We start from the raw sequence: 25,255 nt of genomic DNA, 5'->3' as shown, positions 1-25,255 counted from the left end.
ATATTCAAGAGACCCCTGTACATCCAGTGTACCCTCTGGGGTAGTATCTATCGGTGTAGCACCCATAGGGGTGCCACATGTAGATGGTTGAGCAAAACCCAGAGTAACTAGAGTAGACGTCCCCACAGGTGTGAAAAATCCTGGAGGTGACGCAACTCCAGTAGAACGATGAGATGGAGACATTGCGTCCATGCCTCCACAACAACTACCTGAGCCATGCTTCCTGGAACTACCAATATCCTGCTAACAAAGCCTTCCTGGCTATCGCTTCTCCTGCGAAGTGTCCACCACATGGTTCGCCATGGCATGCTTTCAATACTATGCTGATTTCATCCCCTGCAATACATCTTCGCAATACTTCATCTTTGCCTCTCTTATACAATGCACCGCCTAGCAAAGTGTAGGGGGCTGATTCTAACAGAAGCTTCTTCTTCTCACGGCTTGAGATACCAGGAGGATATTGTTGAGTTTCTAGGAGGTTGGCTATGTCTGCATACCAAGGAGTAACTGTTTCAACTAGAAACAAGGAAGCATCAGGAAGGTCAGGATCATCCCGTTCCTCTTCTTCTATTTGAGGGATCCGTGTGACAGATGATCGGCTTAGTGACCACTTCAAAATCGAACTCCTGGAATAGGAGAAACCATCTCATTAGTTGTCCTTTAACTTCTGCTTTGTTCATTAGGAAGGACAGGGATTCATGATCCACGTAGAACTTGAAATGCGTTGATAGTAAATAGTGTCTAAACTTCTCTAGTGTAAACACCATTTTCAAGCACTCAAGCTCTGTCACTGTGTAGTTCCATTCTCTATTAGTGACCTTTCGGCTTGCATAATAAATGGGTTGATCTAATTTAGAAGGGCCTTTTGACATAGGACAGCACCTAGCCCTTCAACTGATGCATCTGTGTGCACATGGAACTCCTTCATCCAGTCAGGAGGTTGTAAGATAGGTGCTTGGATAAGGCACTTTTTTAGGGTTTTAAAGGCTTCTTCATAGTTATCAGTCCAAAGGAAATCCGCATCTTTCCTTTAGGAGCTTGTGCAGACGGGATGCCTTGGTTGCAAAATGTGCAATAAATCTTCTGTAGTAGCCCGCATGGCCAAGAAATCCTCTCAATTGCTTGAGGTTTGTTGGTGCTATCAAGATGGCAATCTTTTCAATCTTCACCGAGTCTATTGCAATCCCTTGTGCAGAGACAATATGGCCCAAAAGAACTCCTGAGGAGACGCCAAAGACACATTTGTCGGGGTTGAGAGAAATCTCATACTCTCGGCATCTGTCAAAACATTGCTCTAGATGTCCCCAATGCTCACGGATTAAGCTATAGACACAGAAGTCATTAAGATACACCTCAATGAAATCATGCAAATGATTTTGGAAGGCAGCGATCATTACTCATTGGAAAGTGGCAAGAGCATTATAGAGCCCAAATGGCATCACTCTATAGGCATAGGTCCCCCATTCTGTGGTGAAGGTTGTTTTGGATTGGTCATCTTTTGCCATGCCTTGGATTAGGGTTCCTTTGAACTAGTCCATCCTAGCTCTCGCTAAAGGGGAGCTAGGAAGCTCTATCCCGAGACCTACAGACCGCTTAGTGATCAAGCATTTCAAGCCGAGCGGCCATGGCTACCTCTCACATAGCCGATGCGCAATGCCTACCTTACGGGTGTAGTGAGCTTATCTTGATGCTCGATCGGGTTCCCTCCTCTCTCTTGCACTCCGGTAGTTCCACGATCCTTGTGGCATGCTCAAGCAACCTCAAGCCCTCTCCATTAAGCTCCATCCTCCATAGCCGCGGGAGAGAAGAGAAGAAGAGAAGATGAAGAGAGAAGATGGGGAGCTTCTTCTCCACGATTCCTCACTCTCACACACTCACTCCCTCACACTCCCTCAATCCCTCACTCAAGCACAAGCAAGAAGGCAAGAAACAAGAGAATAAGAAGAAGAAGCTTTGGCCACACACAAGAATGAGCTTCTCATTCACTTTTGAACTTTATATACATGCCCTACTTTTTGGGCGGTCATCCCCACTTTTTACATGGCCAGCCATTAGCCTAGGCCCTCTTTTCCTATTTCCCACCGTTCTAACTTATCCTATTCCCAACTAATGCATAAATTTTGCATCGGAGTGAGCCTGGCACTCTTTTACGAGGATTTGGGAGCGCTTTCACAATTAATGGTGTGCTTTTACTCTTTTCTTTTCTCGAGGCGACATTGAGGCCTCCTGGAGAGGTCATCATTCAAAATTTTCAGGGTCTGACCTCCATCCGGGGTGCCTTTTTCTTCCTTTGTCCTGTGCCCTTTTGGTTATCTCCTTCTTCCATTTTCCCACTCCTCTGCTCCATTTTTCAATCCTCTATGCTGTGGTAAACATTACCCCCTCCTAGCTGAGTCCCAGTCCCATGGCACTGTGGTGGGGAGTAGTGGAGTAGTTGGGGTTGTTGCTAAGTGGAACTAGTGGGTAGACGACCACAATCAAAAGGTGCTATTGTGAATGAGAGGTGATGGATTTTGATTAAAGATGACCGGGAGAGATTCCGGCGTGCTTTGGAATTCATGAAGATGCTCGGCATTTGTCACACAGTTGTAGCTTCCACTCTGTGACGGCTATTAAACCTAGGGATCTCTAATCATTTGGAGAATATGAGGTTTCAAGATCTATGCCAATGGTGGGTCCATCACTGAGTTTTCCTTGTGCTTGATTTGGTTCAATCATGGTAGCCATCAGTAGGCAGATGGTTGGCTACATCAAGCATGTTGGTCCATCCAACCGTCAGAGTATGCAAAAGCTCCTGAAGCTGCTGTAGTGGTGCCCTGTCCGACTCATGGAAAGATTCCTGGTCATTAACGAATGTCATGGATGGTCTTCTTTAGCTAGGTAGCCATTCAATGAGTCACGATCATAGCCTGCAAGAGAAAGTTGTGCACTCCCTAAGGGGTGTGTCTGTCTCACGGTGTGGTGTAAGTGCATGTGTAGTGGAACTGGGAGATGGGTCTAACCTTGGGTAAGCCCTTGGTAATGTCCCACACTTAAGGACCCAGTTCGTGTGTTATTGGAGGTGCAGTGCAAAAATTAGGGTGATAGGTCTGGAAATCCTACCTTGATGTGCCCTAAGTGTGATGTGGAGGAGGGGCTAGGTGTAAACCGTAGGTGTAGTGAGTGAAGTAAGCTCTTGTGCTTTTTTTTAAAAAAGAATTGCATACAAGGAAGGTGTCTTGGCTAATGCCTATCACCTTCAGCCAGATTATGAGGAGGTCACAAGCATTGGGATAGGAATGCGCGACTTTGTAGATATTCTTTAATAGCGGCCTGGACCTTCAGAGGTGTGGATGATAGGAAAGGATGATTGCACCTCGTGAAGTGGGTATCACTCATATCCTCTAAGATTTCTAGACAAAAGGAGGGAAGCAGGGTTGCCCTTATCATTAATCTAGTCATGGCTCTACTATCTATCCCTAGGTTGATGTCGAAAAAGAGTGGGGGGAGGTGGGCTTCCTCAGCTATGGGCCTCTGCATTAGTAGAAACTTGATAAGCCTAAGATAATTACAGGTGGTTAAGAAGGCTGGATCCGAGCAAGAAGAAAAATCCGCAAGGAAGCGGTTGATAGATGGGAGGAGATCCTCTAACCTAAAGACTATGCATTCGTCAGGGCTCTGGGCATTAACGTTATATATCTTAGGAAAGTCAAAATCCCCATGAATGTTTCCGTCATAGTCAACTCCATGCCTACGGGGTAGGGCATGTAGATGGGGTCGTTGCATTCTTCAGGGAGCAAGCTGCAGAAGGCGGTCCAAGCGTCAAAATTGGTATCCCAAATCCTCCTCTACCACTTCGGTTGCGCCTCGTAGCCTTGGACGGTTTTGGGAACCCTGTTTACCTTGTTCTGCTAGTCTGCAGGCTCTTGTCTCCATCTGGTTATTATGAGGCTTCTTTCCTCTATCCACCTGTTTGCAAGATCATTAGCCAAATCCTTGATCTTGGCTAGAACACCTAGAGGCAATGCATGGTCCAGAGAACGTGGATAAGCAAATGAAAGTTCAAATGGCCTCGTCTGGAACTCCCGTTCATGCCATATGACCAATTCCTGAGGCCAATCGATAGGATGGGAATCCCCCTGTAGAGTGGCACCGGCTCTTCAAGGAATTGTCTTGACAGTGATTGTGCTTTGCATTGGGCTTCCTCTACTAGTTCCTGTCTTCTTCTGGTTGCCACAATGCGCTCGGACATGTGGGCATCTTCGGGCTCTTCAGGTGGGAGGTCTGCTAGAGACAGACTGGGCATTCTTTATTGCTCTTCTTCAGCATCTTGCTCAAAGTCCCGATATTCTTCTCGGCAACTGCTGGGACCGCTTGTGGTGATGGTGGCTACTCATGCTCCTCGAACCAAGTTTGTTAAGCTCAACAGTGGAGAGGCTGGCATGGCGTAGGTAGTGAAATTGCTGCTCCTTTGCGATCCCTATGCCTGTTGGAAGCTCCTGTTCTTGAAGGCCATACCTTAGTGCTCAGGTAGTCAATTCTAGCTTCCTTCTTACCTTCTTCACTAGATCATTGCCCTCCGCTTGGGTGACATGTAGTACTGTGATGAGGAAGGCTTGCCTTTGTGCATTGGTGCATACATCAACAGCCTCTGCCTTGAACTCGGCAAGCACTCTCTCGCACTCAACCACCGCCAAGCGTTTCTGGTTAATTGCCTAACTCTTTCAAAATTGTTCTTTTTCCACTTGCTAGCTCTCTCATCCATCTTCTTTCTTCCCTCCTCCAACTCACTTACCAAGGTTGTGATCACTTGCAGGTGCTCATTTGTTAAGAACTAGAGTTGGTTCCTTTCCCTGGATTTTCGAGCCAACTGTTCTTGAGCAATTTCTTTTGCTTGATTTGCAATGTTGAATCTCTGTTCTGCCTCAACAATTAGTTCTGACTTTTCTTGCACAAGCTGCTTATGACTTTGGATCTCTACAAGGTGCAATCTTTTTTGGGTAAAGGCCATGGCCATGAGGGCCTCTAAGTCTCCCTTTGCAATCTCCAATGCACCTTGCCGTCGTTGTGTGTCATTTTGCAGCCCTTGTGCTTCTGCTGTAGGGATTGCTGGCCTTACATGTGCTAGGAACTCTAACTCTCTCTCCAGTCTGTCTTGTTCCTCAAGTCCATACCATAGCTAAAAAGTTATGGCATCCTCTTGTCGCTAACTTGGCTCGCCCTCTTGTGCTGCTACATGTTTTTACCTTTCTGGAGCCCCGAGAGGAACACCAAGGAAAAGGGAATTCTCTTGCAAGAAAATCTATCTTGTAACATCAACAAGCTTGTTTATCATATTTCATATGATCATAATGAAGAAAAGAACACCAGGCACAACAAATCTTCATGCAGCATCATGTAAATCTCCCACGGTTTTTAATAGAATCAACCATATTCTTCAACATCTTCATAAAATCCATCAATAGAACAAAGAATTCAAAGAAGGACACCATCCTTGAATGGAAATACATCACATAGTATTCATCTTCAATATCTTCACAGTATTCTCTCTCAATCTCTCATATACAATCACTCTGTTTCTGTAGAATTGGCTATCTCTGACTCTCTCTCACACACTCCATCAATAATACATCATATCCTCACTACAATCTCTCAAAATTACTCTCAATAATCACTCTTAGGTCGTGGATACCCCTCCCAAGAGGTATGTCTGATATGAAAGGTCACCAGAGCCACTACAGTGTCTCTTCACAGCTCACTACTGTCACTTCACTCTAGTCTTCTCTTGAGTCTTCAGCAGCTACTTCTTCCACTTCTTTCAGCTCTTTTGCACTTGTATTCACCTCTTTCCAAGGCTAGAAAACTTTCCCAAAATCACACATACATTCCACAGAACACTTACAGAACAGTCTACAGAACAGTACCAGAACAGCTACAGTACAGAACAGAACAGAAACAGAACAGAAGCAAAAGCTCTACAGAAGACCTACAGAAGGTTACAGAAGGTTATCAAAACCACATAATTCACTCTCAAACCACTTCCAGCTCTCACAAACCATTCAATAAGCTTTCACAATATCTCATTCTTCATCAATCTATACTCCATCCCTCTTTACAGAAGACAATCAGAACAAAAACAGACCAAAACAGAGCAAAACAGAAGGTATACAGAACCATTCAGAACCTATCAAAACATCACAGAACCATCAACAAACATCATGATCTTCCAAAACACAATCAATATCATCTAAAACACTCTCAAACCACTTCCAAATCAATCAATCATCCCTTAAAATCAACCATTCAGCTCTCAAAAACACCAAAAATCAGCCAAAAAACAAGTCATTTTAACACTCAACATATCCCCACACTTAATAAGGAAGCGTCCTCGCGACCCAAGAAAAAGGTAATACAAGTTCAAGGAAAAGCTTCACGTTGATCTTCAATATCTTCTTACAAAGAATCCATCCACCACGACCCCAACTTATAACCTGTTTCTGATATAAAAATACAAAGAAAGGAAAACTCTTTCACACATTAACACCTCTTATCAAACTAAAAATCATCACAAATTTATAAAGGATATAAGAGTTTGCTTCTTCTTCATCATCTTCATCTGCTTCAACTCTCCAACCACGACCCCATCTCGACAAATTTCCAAAATATAGCTCGTACACAAGATCCAATAGGAAACCACCACGTTCGTTTGACATACATGCACTCACAATACTAATACTAATACACAACACAACCATCTGAATGACTTCTTCAAAAAGAAGAGTTTGGCATTAAAAAGCTTGCACCATACATTGGAAAGGTATCAATGAAGATGATCCCTCTTAAAAGATTGATGTTGTCTGAATCGATCCATAGATAAGGATTCATCTACAAAGTTTTTAGGAGGATTTTGGAAAAATTGGAGACAGCACATCCTTTCCAATAGGACTAAGTATCTGCTAGGCAAACAGAGGGCATGAAAATACAGTATCTCCAACTGTTGGGAATCAATGCTAACATTGACGTTCATGCACAACTTTGGGATAGGCTTTGAATCAGTATGAGAGTGCCTATGCATATATGCCAGGTACCAAGCAAAGTGAGCAGTTAATCTCACTGAGGGATCTGCAGACTGTGAATATTGTTGGGCAAAATGAACATAGTTTTGATAAGCTTGACTTGAAACTGTCCATTCCCCTGGAATTACTGGCCAATTAATCTGCGGTCCTGTAAGGCAATTATCCGAACTCCATCCCCTTCTTTTGGAAATCTGATTATCAAAACCGGCACAGTCACTAACCAACTGAGGTGGTTGAGATATGGAAGTGCTAGGAGAGGGTAATGGAATAAGGGAAAGTGGATGTAGGGAAGGATAGGAAAAATCATAAAAGGAAGAAAAGGTTAAAGAAGGAGTGGCAGAAATTTGTAAGGAATCACTAAGGAACGGTGTTAATTGATAAATAGGAAATGTGGAGGGTACATTAATGAGGGGTGAAGGACAGGGTGGAGAAGGGGAAAATACCCTATCCTCAATAAAGGAACAGTAAGTGAAAATAGGAATTTGAGGGAAATTGGAAGGTTGGAAAAGAAGTGGTAAAATTACTGTGGAATGAGTTTGACAAAGGGAAAAATAGATAGCATAACGGTGAGCCAATTGTTGGTAATAGAGGAGGGTAGGAACAGAAGGTCCCAAGAGAGATCGTCGATGATAGGCATCAAAGAAAGTAGCAGCAAATGGATTATGGTTGGAAAGATAAGTTAAGAGATCCATCCTCAGTTGGTTAGTACTCTGTACAAAGGTAGGAGCTATGTTTTGTCTTTGATTGAGGACCACTGAATCAATCATAGGATGCCACGAATTATCCTGACAATCAGCCACTTTGGAGGAATATCTCTGGAACATATCAGATATGCGCAACTCCAAATGATTGACATAGAGAACAGCCTGTAAGACCACATCCCCCACATACCATGCCATATCTACCTCATCTGGAATTAACAAATCTCCTCGGAGATACATGTATGACATCAGCATGGTGTCTGGCATGACAGAATCTTCAAAGAGCATTCTAACTACCTCTGTCAACAACTCAGCAGACCAAGCCCCACTCCAGCCATCCTCTGGAAAAGGTAAATCCATCGTGGAAAGCTTCATATAGAAGACCAGCTTCTGTAAGTGGTAGTGGACAAAGAAAGAATGGTCAGGTAAGACAAAGTCCTGAAACTGTTCAAAGGTAGACCATAACAAGTCCATTCTGGACTGCAATCTTTCCACTTTGTCTTAGAAGAGAGGGCACAAAGTAGCCTGTCTCTGTAATGCAGCCAAGTCCTGCTGTGAAAGAGAAGGAAATAATGAAACAGGAGGGCTTGGAGGAACAGAGCGGGACTTCGCAAGCTGATCTTGCAACTGCTGGATTTGGGAGGCTTGGTTGGCCACTGTGTCATTAGCCATTTGTAAAGCTGAAAGCTTGTCATCTAAGAGAATTTGGAATTCTTTCGCTTCACTGGACATCCTCTCCTTCTCTGCTGAAAGGCTAGTAACCTGTGACTGAGCCTCGAATAACTGGGTCTTCAATGAAGAAATCTCATCACTTTGAGTGGCAACCAGTTGGGTTTGCTGTTCCATTTGCTTAAATAGATCTGCTAGGGTATCCTTAGTAGAAGCTAATTCAGATGTTGCCTTATGCAACTGGTCTTTGGACTGCATGAGCTCCTCATAGAAAGATGCGTACAGCTGTTGAACACAGGCTGTCAGTGACAACTCAATGGAACTTTGAATCTCCTTGCAGAGGAAAGGAATGGCATCTCCTGAGACAAGACTGTTCAGGGAAGGAACTGAGATCTCCAAGGATCCTTCTCTATGTGCCCTGAATAGGTTATTGCAAGTGAGATACCCAGGGAGTTCACTGCCAGAAGTAGCAGGGATAGGCACTGAGGGAAGTACAGCAGGGGCTTTGTCCGCTACCCTCTTCAAGCGTTTGCGCTGTATGACCAGGGGAGGCGGAGAATCATCATCCTCAATGTCAATAGGTGCTGACTCTTCTGAAGGTGGAGGAGGAGGTACTGGATCTGAAGGAGGAGGTGGAGGTACAGTCTTCTGTAAACCTGAATAGGTCAAGAAGGCAGACAAATATGATCCATAGGTAACATTGGTAACATTACCCCTCGTGACTTTAACAAAATGCTGATCCATCTTAGTAAGGAGGTATGTGCTCCAATCAATGGCAACTCCTTTTAGCACCATCCTGGAAGCTGTGAAAAGCTCTTTGGACAAATAGTGGGATGGCGTTTTGGCAGGCATAAACCTGTCCTGAAGGAACTGGCACATGGTCTTCTAGACAGGATCAGTAATCATAGAAAACGAAACTCCTGAAGAGTTTATCACTTTCTTAACATCAAGGACCTCCCTTGTCTGCTTCTGCAACAGTTTGAGAATCTCTTCATTAGAGAAGAGCTGTCGAGTGGTCACAAAAGGTTCTCCTTTGAAGGGTAAGGACAGAGCCTTCCCTAAGCCTCGAGACGTCAATGTCATAGACATGCCTTGGACTAGTCCTGTCTTCTTGCTGTAAGAGGCCAAGAACTCATCACAGACGGACGGATCCTCTGGAAGTAATGGAAAAGGAGTGGCTACAAAAGCAGCAAGTCCTGCCTTCGTGAGGGGCTCAAAAGTAAGTAGGGACGAGTAATCCCTACTAACTAGTGGGATGTACTGAATAGGGGGAGGAGCATGAGAAGGCGCCATTCAGATGGTTACACACACACCACAAACACAGACAATCAAGGTGAATGCCTGGCAGGGTGTGTATAAAATGCAGGAATGCGCACGGAAGAGTCCCAGGAAAGGAAAAGCAAAAAGCACTGATGAAACAACAAATAACACCTTAGCAGATGTATTAAGTTGATTGATGTTGGGTTTTTATTTTTATTTATTTTATTGTATTTTTAGTTGTGATTTTTTTATGTTGGAATAAATGGAAAATGAGCAAGGGAGGTGAGGGGAATTTTTTTAGAAGGTTTTTAGAATTTTTTACAATTTTTAAATGATTTTTCCTATTTTTTTGGCAATTTATGGGTAATTTTAGGAAAGATGGATTTTTCTAAAATTATAGGAAAGGCAATTCCTAGTAGACAAAGGTCCAAAAATTAACAAAAGACAGAAGGAATTTTTAGAAATTTTTTTAGAAATTTTTTTATGAAAAAATGAATGTTGTGATTAATTAAGTCACATTAATCACATTAATCACAGAAGTCACATTAGTCACAAGTTACTTAAGTCACTTAAGTCACTTAAGTTACTTAAGTTAGGTTAGTCATATTAGTCAGGGAAATCTACCTAGGTTAGTTAAGTCTAACTAAGTTAGTCAGGTTCTAACTAAGTTAGTCAGGGTAAGTTTTAACTTAGGTTAAGTTTGAACGTAGGTTAGTTGAGTTTAAACTTAGGTTAGTTTAGTTTAAACTTAGGTTAGTTTAGTTTAAACTTACTAACCTAACGAGGAGGTGTGGGAGGAGGTGGAGGGGTGGAGGGAGCGAGGGGAGGTGGAGGCGGCGTTCGGGCGGCGCTGCGGGGCGGTTGGTGGCGCGGCGAGGCGGCGAGGCGACCGGTGGCGACGGCAACCGTGGCGGCGACGTGGCGGCTCTGGCGGCGCGGGACGGCAGCGACGGGCGCGACGGCGACGGCGACGGACGGCAGACGGAGGGGCGGGCGACGGCGGCGAGGTGGCAAGGAGAGGAAGGAGAAGGGGAGGAAGAGGGAGGAGGAGGAGAGGAAGAAGAAGGAAGAGGGGAGGAAGAAGGGAGGAAGAGGAGAAAGAAGGAGGAGAGAAGGAGGAGAAGGTCGACAGGAGGGAGGAGAGAAGGAGGGAGAGGGAGAAGAAGGGGAGAGAGAAGGAGGAAGGGAGGAGAGAAGAAAGAAGAGAGAAGGAAGAAGGGAGGAGAGAAGGAAGAAGGGAGGAGAGGGAGAAAGAAAGAGGAGAGAAGGAGGAGAAGGTCGACAGGAGGGAGGAGAGAAGGAGGGAGAGGGAGAAGAAGGGGAGAGAGAAGGAGGAAGGGAGGAGAGAAGAAAGAAGAAAGAAGGAAGAAGGGAGGAGAGAAGGAAGAAGGGAGGAGAGGGAGAAAGAAGAGAGAAGGAAGAAGGGAGGAGAGAAGGAAGAAGGGAGGAGAGGGCGATGGCGGGCAGGAGAGAAGGAGGAGAGAGAAGGGAGAGGAAAGAGAAGAAAGAAGAAGGAGAGAGAGGAGAGGATACGCGCAGAGAGGGAGAGAAAGAGAGAGAGAGAGAGAAAGAAAGAGAGAGAGAAGGGGCGGTTGGCGGGAGGGGGTATCCATTGTTTTTTTTTTTTTGAAATAAATTGTTATTATTTTTTATAAATAAAAGGTGGGCGGGCAGGGGTAAAGGAGGATGGGCGGGTTCAAGAGGAGGCGGATCCCTGTCCCGCGCACGTGCGCGGGGCGAGGTAAAAAAAATTTACCGTGACGGGATTGAAACTACGCTGGGATGACGGTACGGGGTACGCGGACACGACCGGGGCGCGTGGAGACGCGTTAAATCGAAAACGGGCGCGTTCATGCGCACAACGAGCGCAAGAAAAAATGCAAAAATACAGAAAAATTAATAACTCCCAATCCGGATGTCAAAACGAAATAGCGTAAAAACAAAAAGTGGGCAGGACGACAGGGAGGAAACAAGAAAAATATGGGACGGAGGTTCCGGGAGGGGTAAAGGGCGGTCACGTGCAAAAAACACAAAAAACGAACCAAAAACGCAATTTAAAAATTAATATCGAAAGATCCGTGCATCGGAATGAGGTGTGGAAAAAAGGAAAAATGTGCAGAAAGTTGTGCCCGACAATCCTATCCTGTCAAAGCAGAATTCCGACGAAGGTAAGACGCGTTCACAGGGGAAAAACCCAAAAAACAAACCCAAAAATGGGATCGAAAATTAATATCGAACAAACCGTTGACCGGAATGACATGCAATAAGAGGGAAAAATGTCCGCAGGAAGGGGTGGCACAGGGTGATCACATTAAAAAGTAGTTCCGGCAGAGATAGGAGGGGTTCACATGTGAAAAACTCCAAAAATACTCCCAAAAACTCATGTAAAATTTAATAAGTAAAAATCCAAACGTCAAAAAAGGGTGGAGGAAAAAGGAAAAAGGTAGGGGAAGTCACAGCGGACACGGCTGTCAAATCAAATTGGAATTCCGATGCCAATAGGGCAAGTTCACATGGAAAAATGTCAAAAATACGCACGAAAAAGGCTTAAAAACCCGGAAAATTAATAACGGACAAACCGTGTATCGGGATGATGTGGAATAAAAATAAAAAATGTCAGGGGAGAAGCGTTGGTCAGGGTTATGACGTCAAATCACGGTTTCGAAGCAAGAAAAGCGCGTTCACATGGAAAACCGTCTGAATTGTGTAAAATGGTTCAAAAATTAATAACTCAAAAACCGTGCACCGGAACAGGGGTAGGTAAAAAGGAAAAATGGTCAGGTCAATGGGAGAAACAGGGCTATAAGGTTGGATGTGGATTTAAGTGAACGTAGGGTGCATTCACATAGCAGGACCTCAAAATCAGGGAATGAAGGAAAACTGCAAAGGAACAGCCCCAAGGGTGGGTGGAACATAACCGGGTGGGTGGGAAGGGACCCCATTAGGATAAAAGCAAGTCATGGTATACATGCATGAGCAAGATAAGGCATATGCAGAAAGGTATGCACTGTAGACGCGCAGGGACGCGTCCCCACACTTAAAACCTTAACGGATAGGGTTAACCGAACATTAGGGACCTAGGACCATGCCACAGACCATCCACTAACTTCCCCACACTTAAAACATGAACATCACTAAGAAACAGAAGTTGTAGGGTTAGAAAAACTTGGCCCATTTCGTCAAGAATCAAGGTTGAATATCGATGGCACGTCCAGTGTTGTTGTCGGTGCTGGAGGAACCAAGGCATCTTCTTGGCACACGTTCGTCATGGCAGGGACCACGCAGCAGCACCCAGGGAGGTAGTTGATGGAAGGAATCGCAGGAAATTCGTTGTCGATGAGGGATATCGCACTCAACTCACAGTCACTCAATTGAAATGAAAGAACAGTCACTCGCCCCATGACTAATATCACTCGCGGAAGAATGATTAAAACCCATATCTCATACCCGGTTGAGGAATCGACAAAGGGGGAAATGGTGCAGAAGGAGTATGCCAGGGTGCACGATTGACGGTGCATTAGTGCGTCCAACCCGTCTGGCATAGGTGCAAGGAGGAAGGCAAGGGAGCCTTACAATGCCGTGTACAGAACAGGGTGATGTGGTTTGTGTTGATGGTAAAGACCCATCCCGTGGGTGCATAGGGAAACAGAAACATACCTGACTCCAAGTGTCGTAACGTCCCTCAATCTCACCTCTCGGTAAATGATTGAAGAAACTCCTACCACACTCAGCCCACCCTCTGTCTCACTCTCTGTTGATAGATACAGGAGGGCAGCCTTTTCCTGAAACCCATTGATGTAATCCTCACAGTCACTTGTGCAAAAGTGTATGCCTTGTGCGCATTTGATGGTGCAACTGTGCATCCCGCCCTGTGCCGGCATACGGTGCGAGAAGGAAGGCCAGGGAGCCTTATGGTGCAGTGCACAGAAACAAATTGTGCTTTGTGCATTGAGAGGCCCATCCCGTGCGTGCAACACTTCATTCATACTTCTCACCTCTCATTCGATTGGAAGGGAAAAGACTGGTCTCTCGCCCCACCCTCTGTCTCACTCTCTGTTGATAGTTACAGAGGGCAACCATACTCACGTCCCCATCCGGTTAGGATGAAAGCTCACATCACTCAAGGGGTTGTCGATGAAGATCGCGTCGTCAATTGTGGAAGAGGCGTACCCAGGGAGGTAGCCATCAAATCGAACATTGCGTTGGATAGGAATATGTCGTCTGTAAGAGGACAGTTAGTCACTTTGCAGAAAGACCCATGACACAGCGTACCAAGGGAGGCAGCTTCGGAATTGGATCCTAGGGATGTCAATTAATGAATCCACTTTCTGGACTGCTGGGTGTTACCACCTTTTCCACAGCCAGCTCCCCGCCCAAGGGTGTTTATCACCTTTTCTTGGAACGAGGCCTGCTATGACAGGGAATTGCTTCCTTTTCTCTCATAACAGATTTGTTTTGTTTTTTCTTTTTCTTTTTCTTCTTTGTTTTTTTTGTTTTTTTCTTTTTCTTTTTTTTCTTTCTTTTTCTTATTTTCCCCTATTCCCGAGGGTGTTTCCACCTTTTCTCGAAGAATAGGTCGGCATGACAGGGACCTAAGTCCTTTTCTCCCATGACCGATATGTTTGGTTTTTGTCTTATTTTTTTTTTCTTTTTCTCTTTTCTTCAAATTGAACAAGGGAATGGTAGAAAGACCATGTGTCAGAACCCACCTCGCCACTGTCGCTGGTGGAAAATAGAGGATAAGAGATCAAGGCAAGAAGGGGGTTTTGAGGGGACAGAGGGTTGCGTCCACTTCATCAGGAGTGATTGAAGAACGGCTAACAGAAGTGTCAACATAAGAAGTACAGTGCCGCGACAACGAGGGAAAAGATCAAGTGACCGTAATTGTCAAGATCCCCAAGGAGGGAAGTACTTCTTCAGGCGATATCCATTGATCAGAAAGGGATCATCAGAGGCATCAACGGTCTGCACTTGGACAGAACCATTAGGGTTGACGGCAAGTACCTTATAGGGGCCCATCCACCGCTGTTGGAGCTTGCCAGGAAACTTGCCAAAGCGTGAATCATAGGCTAGGACCAAATCACCTTCTTTGAACTCCTTGTGCTTGATGAAACTGTCATGGTAAGCCTTACGTCGAGCTTGCGTGGCTTCCATGCACTGTAGAGCCATCCTACGAATTTCATCCAAACATTCCAAGTGCAGGAGACGGCGTTGCAGTGAATCATCATCCCCCAAACGCTCTTTGATAGCTACTCTCAAAGAGGGTAGCTCCAGTTCAATAGGAAAAACTGCTTCTGTACCATACACCAACTGGAAAGGTGTTTGTCCCGTTGCTGCTTTATGGGAGGTTCTGTATGCCCAGAGGGCCTCTGTAAGTCGATCATCCCAATCACGACGATGTGCGGCAATCGTCCTTGTCAGAATCGAGCAAAGGATGCGATTGGTGACTTCGACTTGGCCGTTGGCTCTGGGGTAATAGGGAGTGGACTTGCGATGGCGGATCTTATACAATTCTGTCAACTCTTCCATGACTTTGTTAAGGAAATGAGTGCCTCTGTCACTTACCAGCTCTAAGGGACTGCCAAAACGGGTGATGATATTCTCGTACATGAACAGGGCCACGCTGTTACCATCGTCCCGCTTGAGGGCTTTAGCTTCACACCACTTTGTGACATAATCCGTACATACGAGGATGTATCTGTTCTGTTTCCTTCTGGTGGGAGGATCGATTGGACCTACGAAGTCAATGCCCCACTTCTCAAACGGCTTCAAAGGAAGGATAGGTTGCAGCGGCATGGCACTTGTCTTGGTGGGTTTCCCCATTGTTTGACAAGCATCACATCTTTTACAGTAATCATAGGAATCTTTGTGAATGATAGGCCACCAATATCCTGCTAGCAGAGCCTTCCTGGCCGTAGCTTCTCCTGCAAAGTGACCTCCACATGGCTCGTCGTGGCAAGCCTTCAAAACAATCCCAATCTCTTCTCCTGCAACACATCTTCTGAGTACTTCATCTTTGCCTTTCTTGTACAGTGCACCACCTAGCAGGGTGTATGGGGCTGATTCTAGCATGAGCTTCTTCCTTTCCCGACTAGAAATACCAGGAGGGTATTGTTGGGTTGCCAGCAGATTAGCAATATCCGCATACCAGGGAGTTACAGTTTCTACCAAGAATAGGGAAGCATCAGGGAGGTCTGGATCATCCTGCTCCTCGTCTGCAGTTTGTGGGATACGCGACAGATGATCAGCCAGAACATGGGAACGACCAGGCTTAGTAATCACCTCAAAGTCGAACTCCTGGAATAAAAGGAGCCATCTCATCAATCGTCCTTTCACATCTGCTTTGTTCATTAAGAAGGACAGGGCCTCATGATCCACATAAAATTTAAAGTGGGTAGATAGGAGGTAATGGCGAAACTTCTCCAGGGCAAACACCATTGCCAAGCACTCCAGCTCTGTCACTGTATAGTTTCGTTCCCTATCAGTGACTTTTCGGCTTGCATAATAGATCGGTTGATCCAGCTTCGAGGAGCCCTTTTGGCAAAGGACTGCGCCTAAGCCTTCAATTGATGCATCAGTGTGTACGTGGAACTCTTTCGTCCAATCAGGAGGTTGCAGGATGGGTGCCTCTATCAGACACTGCTTCAGAGTGTGGAAGGCTTTGTCACATTCTTCCGTCCAAGTAAACTCTGCATCTTTCCTCAGGAGCTTGTGCAAGGAGGTTGCCTTTGTCGCAAAATGGGCTATGAACCTTCTGTAGTAACCCACATGGCCTAGGAATCCCCTCAACTGTTTGAGGTTGGTGGGTGCTTGCAGAGCTGAGATCTTTTCGATCTTTGCAGGGTCTGTTGATATCCCTTGTGCAGAGACAATGTGGCCCAACAAGACTCCAGAAGAAACCCCAAAGATGCATTTGTCGGGGTTGAGGGAAATCCCATACTCCCGGCATCGGTCAAAGCATTGTTCCAAATGTCCCCAGTGTTCACTGATCAAACTATAAACACAGAAGTCATCCAAATATACTTCGATAAAGTCGTGCAGATGATTTTGAAATGCGGCCATCATGACTCGTTGGAAAGTAGCAGGGGCATTGCAGAGCCCAAATGGCATCACTCGGTAAGCGTAGGTCCCCCATTCTGTGGTGAAGGTTGTTTTGGATTGGTCTTCTTCTGCGATTTGCACTTGGTTGTATCCACTGAATCCATCCAGAAGAGAATAAAGTTCATGTCCTGCCACTGTGTCCAACAGTTGGTCTGTGAAAGGGATAGGAAAGTGATCCTTCTTTGTCTTGGAATTAAGCTTTCGGAAATCCACACATATTCGCAATTTGCCATTCTTCTTGGGTACAACCACGATGGGTGAAACCCATTCACTGTTTGCCACTGGATAGATGAACTCGGCTTCCAGAAGCTTCAGCAGCTCCGCTTTCACCAATGTGGAATAATTCGGGTTCATTCGCCTCTGTCGTTGCCGTACTGGCTTGGCATCAGGCTCCAAGTCAATATGATGTTGGCATATTGTGGGATCAATCCCCTTTAGGTCTTTGTAAGACCACGCAAACACGTCCAAATTTTCTTTCAACAAGTTGTACAAGGTTGACAACTCCTCTTCTGGGAGACTGCTACCCGCCTTCAAGTGGCGTTCAGTGCCTTCTAAATCCACAAAGGTTAACTGCCTTTCACCTTCTACTTCACAGATGAAGGTCCCGCGGACTGCTTCTGGATACAGATCTGACTCCTTCAAGGGAGTGGTATCCTCTTCTGATGTCCCACTAGAACCAACTTCGTCTTTTGGTGGAGACTTAGGTTGCTCCTTAAGACGTTGGAATGGGATAAGCGCTGTTTCAGGTTTGGTTTCAAAATTAATTACCTCGTGGCTTGAAGATTCATCTTCTGATGATAACACATCCAGGAACGTCACATAACAGGGACCCGCTGATGCTTGTTGGGTTGATGGGACTGGTGCTTGTTGGCACGATGCATCATCATCATCCTTCTTTGGCACGGATGGGTTAGGACGGCATGAGCCACTACTGAAAGACGGCTTGTTCTTCTTAATCCACGTCTTATAAAGGTTTTGCATATGAGAAGATCCATTTACTAGACCAAATGGTACCATTGCCATTCTGTCCCATAGCATGAGCTCATCGACTTCTGATGCTTCTGGAACTTCGTCCTCAAATGTATCCTCTTCAGGTGGGATAGACTCTTCTGGCTCGATTCCATCATTCTCTTCGTCCATATCATATTCATCCTCTTCTGTCTCTGTCTCTGCTTCTGCTTCTGCTTCTGTCTCTGCTTCTGCTTCTGCTTCTGTAGGAGCTCTGTAACAGAAGAATAGATTCTCTAGTTCCTCTCCTGTCTCTGTCTCTGCTTCTGCTTCTGCTTCTGCTGTGGCCATGTAACAGGGAGAGCAGTACATCCATGCTTCTATCTCACTGTCAGAAGTGATTTCAGAAGTCATGCCTGGTTCAGGCAGGAAGTATTCACCCATTGATAATGGCTTGGCATCTTTTGGAAGTCGGCCTACATTATCCACTGTTAAGGAATGTGCCACTGTTTTCTTGGGAAGGATCTGTTTGACAGCATCTTCGTCTGCTGATGTTCCATCTGTAGCCTCATTAGGGGAGTCAGAAGATAATTCCAAGGAGGTGGATCCATGTCCTTTTTGAGAACCATACAGTTTCAGCACCACTTTGTTGGGTCCTCTACCTAAGGTCAAGGTTCCTTTGAACCAATCCGTCCTTGCTCTGGCTTCAAAAAGCCATGGTCTGCCCAGTAACAGAGGATAGGATGTACCATAAGAGTTTGGCTTCACCACCAAATAGGTCAGCCAATAATCTTTTCCAGCCACTGTAGTCTTCACATATGGGAGAATGCCCAAAGGCTTGATTCTACTTTGATCCGCCAGTATGATGAGCCATTGGGTTGGTTGCACACCTTGTAGGCCTAGATCCTTCATCGTCACATCCGTCATAATGTTCACTGATGAACCACCATCAATCAGTGCATTTGCAATGAAGCAGCCTTCTATCCACACGCCAGTCTCTGGGGTACCCGGATCTAGGAAAGCGTTAGCCACATCCACTTCTTTTACAGGCTCTGGAGCCTTGTTGGACTTTGTTGCTATTGCGGGAGCAATCCTTAAACCACGTCTTCTTGTTAGTATACTTTTGAACCTTTTCCGGCAACTGGGGGACAACATCAATAATTGTCGGAATGTGAGGTTTGGTTTAAAGGTATCTAGATCTCTAACTAGATCGTATTCCTTAATAGGATCCACTGGCTTCTCTAACCGGTTAGGGAATGGGGCAACACCCATTTTCATTTTCCCTCTTTCTTCCAACAGAGGAATTACAGGAGCTTCTTCTGCCACTTGTGGCACTTCCTCCTCTTCTGTATCCTGGACCTCTGGTCCTGTCTCTGTAATTGTCTCTGTAACTCTCTGTGGCACTGTAGGGCTCTGTACGGCACTGTTAGGCTCTGTTCTATTTTGTTCTTCTGGTGGAAGACTGAACTTCACTGTTCTGGCAGGAGGGTTATTTTCTTTCTGGATAGGTGGTTCCTTCTGCTTTGCATGCGTGATGGCAGCAACTTCCAATTCCACCAAATTGGAGGTAGGCTCTTGGGCCTTGGCTGGACTATCAGTAGCACTATTTTTCACTGGGGCTGGGCTTGGACAGTCTTTTGCAGTGTGGCCTTCTCCTTTGCATCGACTGCATAAGGGCTTGTAATCCACTGACCTTCGAGGATTTGGACAATTTGGTGAGATATGTCCCTTTTCTCCGCATCTGTAACACTCCACTTCTGATCTCTGACCACCGCCAGACTGTCGTCCTCTGTAACTTTGAGAAGGAAATCTTCTGGGTCCGAAATTAGGACCAAAATCTCTAGGCTTGGGTCCAATATCTTGTGTTGTCATTTTGGATTCCAGCAGGTTGAATCTTGCGTCTTCTTCCTTTCTTCTCCTATCATGCATCTCTTTCAGAGAGCAAATGTCCTCTGTATGATTCTTCCGCAAACAGTAGGAACAGAAGGCTCCAGGGATGGTTGGTTTCCGTGTACATTCAGTGGCTAAATGACCTGCTTGATGACACTTACCACACCAAGTATTTGACCGCATCACATCTCTTCCTGCTCCTACAACGTTGGATATGCTCGCTGTGTTCACTTTCAGCGTCTGTAGTTGCTCTGTAATCACATCCATCAACTCCTTTTTGATGTTTGCAACTGAGTTGGATAAATAATCCTTCAAGCTTTCTCCTCCTGACGTACTGGCAGGAGGGTTTTGAGGAGTCTCTGCAATCACTGCATAAACGGGTTGAGCTGGTACAGAGGGGTCTCTGTTCTGGTTCTGATTCAGAGCTCCTGTTTGAACTGTTGGCTGTTGACTCCAGTTGGTAGGGTTCCACTGTTGCTGTTGATTTGTCATTGAGGAAATTGATTGAGACCATGGTTGTTGTGGTGGAACCATCATTTGAGGCATGGATTGTGGCCACTGTGGATTTGGTGCACTGTACTGTGATATCGGGGACATCTGTTGGTAGGGATAGGGAACAGTCCCTGGGACTGCATTTGGTGGATACATCATTCCTGGCATCAGAGGAGGTAAGACTCCTCTTCCTGTATTCATTGCTAATCTAGCTTCCACTTCATCGTACAGTCTTGCACCTTCTGTTGCAGCTTGCAAGGTGGCTGGTCTTTGCAGCTCCACAAACTTACGGACTTCTGGTTGTAATCCTCTGAGAAACACCCCCTTCTGAATCCCATCATCTAAATTATGGTTAGTCCATGTCTTCAGGATGGATTCCATTCGCGAGACATAGGCTTCCACTCTTTCTCTAGAGGACTGACTTAGGTTCATAAATTCCTCTCGCATCCGCTCTTCAAAACCTTCACGCCTGAATTTAGTGAGGAAGGCCAACTTCAGGTCGTCACAGGTGCCAAAAGTTCCTGATGCTTGTCTCTCATACCACTGAAACGCCGCGCCCTTGAAAGTGGCGGGGAATATTGCCAACCAATGCTCAGGGGTTCTGGCATTGTTAGCCACACACGCTACCATAAACTCTGCTACATGAAGATCGGGGTCTTCATTGTATTCTCCCTTAAAAACTGGCAATGGGACTACATTCGCTGGTCTGTCATCAATATTTCCAGGACGGATCTGGCTTGGAAGTGGACCTCCAGCAGGAGGAGGAAGGGCTTGATGTGCCATTGGGACTTCTGTAAAGGGTTCCGCAAGGGCGTCAAAGGCGGCTTCTGCTTCGAGCTCGCTCTCGGCTCTGATTCTTGCTTTCTCTCTTCTCACGTACCTCTGGACTCGTTCTAACGCTTGCCTTTTTATTGCGTCATTCATCAGGGGGTTGACTCCACTATGTTGTTAGTGCTCCACAGAGGGTTAACAGAAGGCTTCAGTCTCTGGAGCTCTGGATAGGAATGCGCGACTTTGTAGATATTCTTTAATAGCGGCCTGGACCTTCAGAGGTGTGGATGATAGGAAAGGATGATTGCACCTCGTGAAGTGGGTATCACTCATATCCTCTAAGATTTCTAGACAAAAGGAGGGAAGCAGGGTTGCCCTTATCATTAATCTAGTCATGGCTCTACTATCTATCCCTAGGTTGATGTCGAAAAAGAGTGGGGGGAGGTGGGCTTCCTCGGCTATGGGCCTCTGCATTAGTAGAAACTTGATAAGCCTAAGATAATTACAGGTGGTTAAGAAGGCTGGATCCAAGCAAGAAGAAAAATCCGCAAGGAAGCGGTTGATAGATGGGAGGAGATCCTCTAACCTAAAGACTAGGCATTCGTCAGGGCTCTGGGCATTAACGTTATATATCTTAGGAAAGTCAAAATCCCCATGAATGTTTCCATCATAGTCAACTCCATGCCTACGGGGGTAGGGCATGTAGATTGGGTCGTTGCATTCTTCAGGGAGCAAGCTGCAGAAGGCGGTCCAAGCGTCAAAATTGGTATCCCAAATCCTCCTCTACCACTTCGGTTGCGCCTCGTAGCCTTGGACGGTTTTGGGAACCCTGTTTACCTTGTTCTGCTAGTCTGCAGGCTCTTGTCTCCATCTGGTTATTATGAGGCTTCTTTCCTCTATCCACCTGTTTGCAAGATCATTAGCCAGATCCTTGATCTTGGCTAGAACACCTAGAGGCAATGCATGGTCCAGAGAACGTGGATAAGCAAATGAAAGTTCAAATGGCCTCGTCTGGAACTCCCGTTCATGCCATATGACCAATTCCTGAGGCCAATCGATAGGATGGGAATCCCCCTGTAGAGTGGCACCGGCTCTTCAAGGAATTGTCTTGACAGTGATTGTGCTTTGCATTGGGATTCCTCTACTAGTTCCTGTCTTCTTCTTCTGGTTGCCACAATGCGCTCGGACATGTGGGCATCTTCGGGCTCTTCAGGTGGGAGGTCTGCTAGAGACAGACTGGGCATTCTTTATTGCTCTTCTTCAGCATCTTGCTCAAAGTCCCGATATTCTTCTCGACAACTGCTGGGACCGCTTGTGGTGATGGTGGCTACTCATGCTCCTCGAACCAAGTTTGTTAAGCTCAACAGTGGAGAGGCTGGCATGGCGTAGGTAGTGAAATTGCTGCTCCTTTGCGATCCCTATGCCTGTTGGAAGCTCCCGTTCTTGAAGGCCATACCTTAGTGCTCAGGTAGTCAATTCTAGCTTCCTTCTTACCTTCTTCACTAGATCATTGCCCTCCGCTTGGGTGACATGTAGTACTGTGATGAGGAAGGCTTGCCTTTGTGCATTGGTGCATACATCAACAGCCTCTGCCTTGAACTCGGCAAGCACTCTCTCGCACTCAACCACCGCCAAGCGTTTCTGGTTAATTGCCTAACTCTTTCAAAATTGTTCTTTTTCCACTTGCTAGCTCTCTCATCCATCTTCTTTCTTCCCTCCTCCAACTCACTTACCAAGGTTGTGATCACTTGCAGGTGCTCATTTGTTAAGAACTAGAGTTGGTTCCTTTCCCTGGATTTTCGAGCCAACTGTTCTTGAGCAATTTCTTTTGCTTGATTTGCAATGTTGAATCTCTGTTCTGCCTCAACAATTAGTTCTGACTTTTCTTGCACAAGCTGCTTATGACTTTGGATCTCTACAAGGTGCAATCTTTTTTGGGTAAAGGCCATGGCCATGAGGGCCTCTAAGTCTCCCTTTGCAATCTCCAATGCACCTTGCCGTCGTTGTGTGTCATTTTGCAGCCCTTGTGCTTCTGCTGTAGGGATTGCTGGCCTTACATGTGCTAGGAACTCTAACTCTCTCTCCAGTCTGTCTTGTTCCTCAAGTCCATACCATAGCTAAAAAGTTATGGCATCCTCTTGTCGCTCACTTGGCTCGCCCTCTTGTGCTGCTACATGTTTTTACCTTTCTGGAGCCCCGAGAGGAACACCAAGGAAAAGGGAATTCTCTTGCAAGAAAATCTATCTTGTAACATCAACAAGCTTGTTTATCATATTTCATATGATCATAATGAAGAAAAGAACACCAGGCACAACAAATCTTCATGCAGCATCATGTAAATCTCCCACGGTTTTTAATAGAATCAACCATATTCTTCAACATCTTCATAAAATCCATCAATAGAACAAAGAATTCAAAGAAGGACACCATCCTTGAATGGAAATACATCACATAGTATTCATCTTCAATATCTTCACAGTATTCTCTCTCAATCTCTCATATACAATCACTCTGTTTCTGTAGAATTGGCTATCTCTGACTCTCTCTCACACACTCCATCAATAATACATCATATCCTCACTACAATCTCTCAAAATTACTCTCAATAATCACTCTTAGGTCGTGGATACCCCTCCCAAGAGGTATGTCTGATATGAAAGGTCACCAGAGCCACTACAGTGTCTCTTCACAGCTCACTACTGTCACTTCACTCTAGTCTTCTCTTGAGTCTTCAGCAGCTACTTCTTCCACTTCTTTCAGCTCTTTTGCACTTGTATTCACCTCTTTCCAAGGCTAGAAAACTTTCCCAAAATCACACATACATTCCACAGAACACTTACAGAACAGTCTACAGAACAGTACCAGAACAGCTACAGTACAGAACAGAACAGAAACAGAACCGAAGCAGCTCTACAGAAGACCTACAGAAGGTTACAGAAGGTTATCAAAACCACATAATTCACTCTCAAACCACTTCCAACTCTCACAAACCATTCAATAAGCTTTCACAATATCTCATTCTTCATCAATCTATACTCCATCCCTCTTTACAGAAGACAATCAGAACAAAAACAAACCAAAACAGAGCAAAACAGAAGGTATACAGAACCATTCAGAACCTATCAAAACATCACAGAACCATCAACAAACATCATGATCTTCCAAAACACAATCAATATCATCTAAAACACTCTCAAACCACTTCCAAATCAATCAATCATCCCTTAAAATCAACCATTCAGCTCTCAAAAACAACAAAAATCAGCCAAAAAACAAGTCATTTCAACACTCAACACTTTCCAACTTGGCAGTTCTTTGTTCCAAGTCAGCATACTACTACACTAGTAACTTTGAGCTCCACTACTTTGCCACTAGGTTTTGCTCTTCATCCTCTAGCCTTTGTCTTAGGCGGCTCTCATTGTCCTGGGCTTCCTTGGTTTTCACTTCCAGCTGATCTTGTAGTGCTTTCACCTCCCTTCTTCGGTTGGCTCCTTGCTTTGAAACTTCTAGCCTTAAGGCTGCCAAAGTTTCCTTTTCTTTCTCTAGCTCCACCAGGGCCACCTTCTTTTCTTCTTTTGTCTTGTCCAACTATGCTAGAAGCACAGCTACATAAGCGTCGTAGTCCGCACCGGGTGGCATGGAAGTAGGGGTTGTAGTAGTTGATGCCTCTAGCTTTTGTCGTTTTAGATCTTTCCTGGATTCGGCATCTGCGGCAGTGGGCCTTTTCGCTCCGGCTTCCGGTACAATCTCAGCCACTTTACTGACAAGCATCTGCATCATGCTCATCAGTTGGGATGTGTCTTGAGAGGGTGTGGGCTACGGGGCGGTTGTGGTGTCGGTTGGCACTAGCACGAAGGAGGAAGGTAGGGGGTGCAGCAAGGACTTTCCCTTGCCTACAACCACTGGGACTGCTTCCACACTGCCACTTGCTTCAGCCTCATGACGGGGGATTCAAAGGGGCGATCTCTCCTCCCCCATGGGTTTCTTTGATAGATCTGTGAGTGGCCTCTGCCAACTCAGCAAGTTCTTTCATCCTTAGCTCGTCGGCTTCCTCCTTTGCCCTTCTTTGCCTCTCTTCTTCTGCCCTCTTTGATTCTTCTCTAATTCTTTCGAGTTCTTCCTCTTCCTTTTTCCTTCATTCCTCCTCCACCCTCCTTGATTCTCTTTGAGCCCTCTTCACCTCGGCTCGCTCTTCTTTGCTCAGTCTTTCTTTCTTCTTCTTCTGGCTCTTGTTAGTCCTCTTTCACTTTCGTGGTTTGGCCGCTTGCGTGGGTGGTACCTCTGGCTCTCCTTTGTCACTTACTGTCTTTTCACTAGAGCCTTCTTCCTCGCGGTGAGGTGAGCTTTGGTGCATAGCTTGCTCTTCAT

The sequence above is a fragment of the Lygodium microphyllum genome, chromosome 11, assembly GCF_053477565.2.
Source record: "Lygodium microphyllum isolate KBCC chromosome 11, Lygodium_microphyllum_v1.1.10, whole genome shotgun sequence".
Taxonomy (NCBI): Eukaryota; Viridiplantae; Streptophyta; class Polypodiopsida; order Schizaeales; family Lygodiaceae; genus Lygodium; species Lygodium microphyllum.
Note: the sequence above shows the minus strand (reverse complement) of the source record.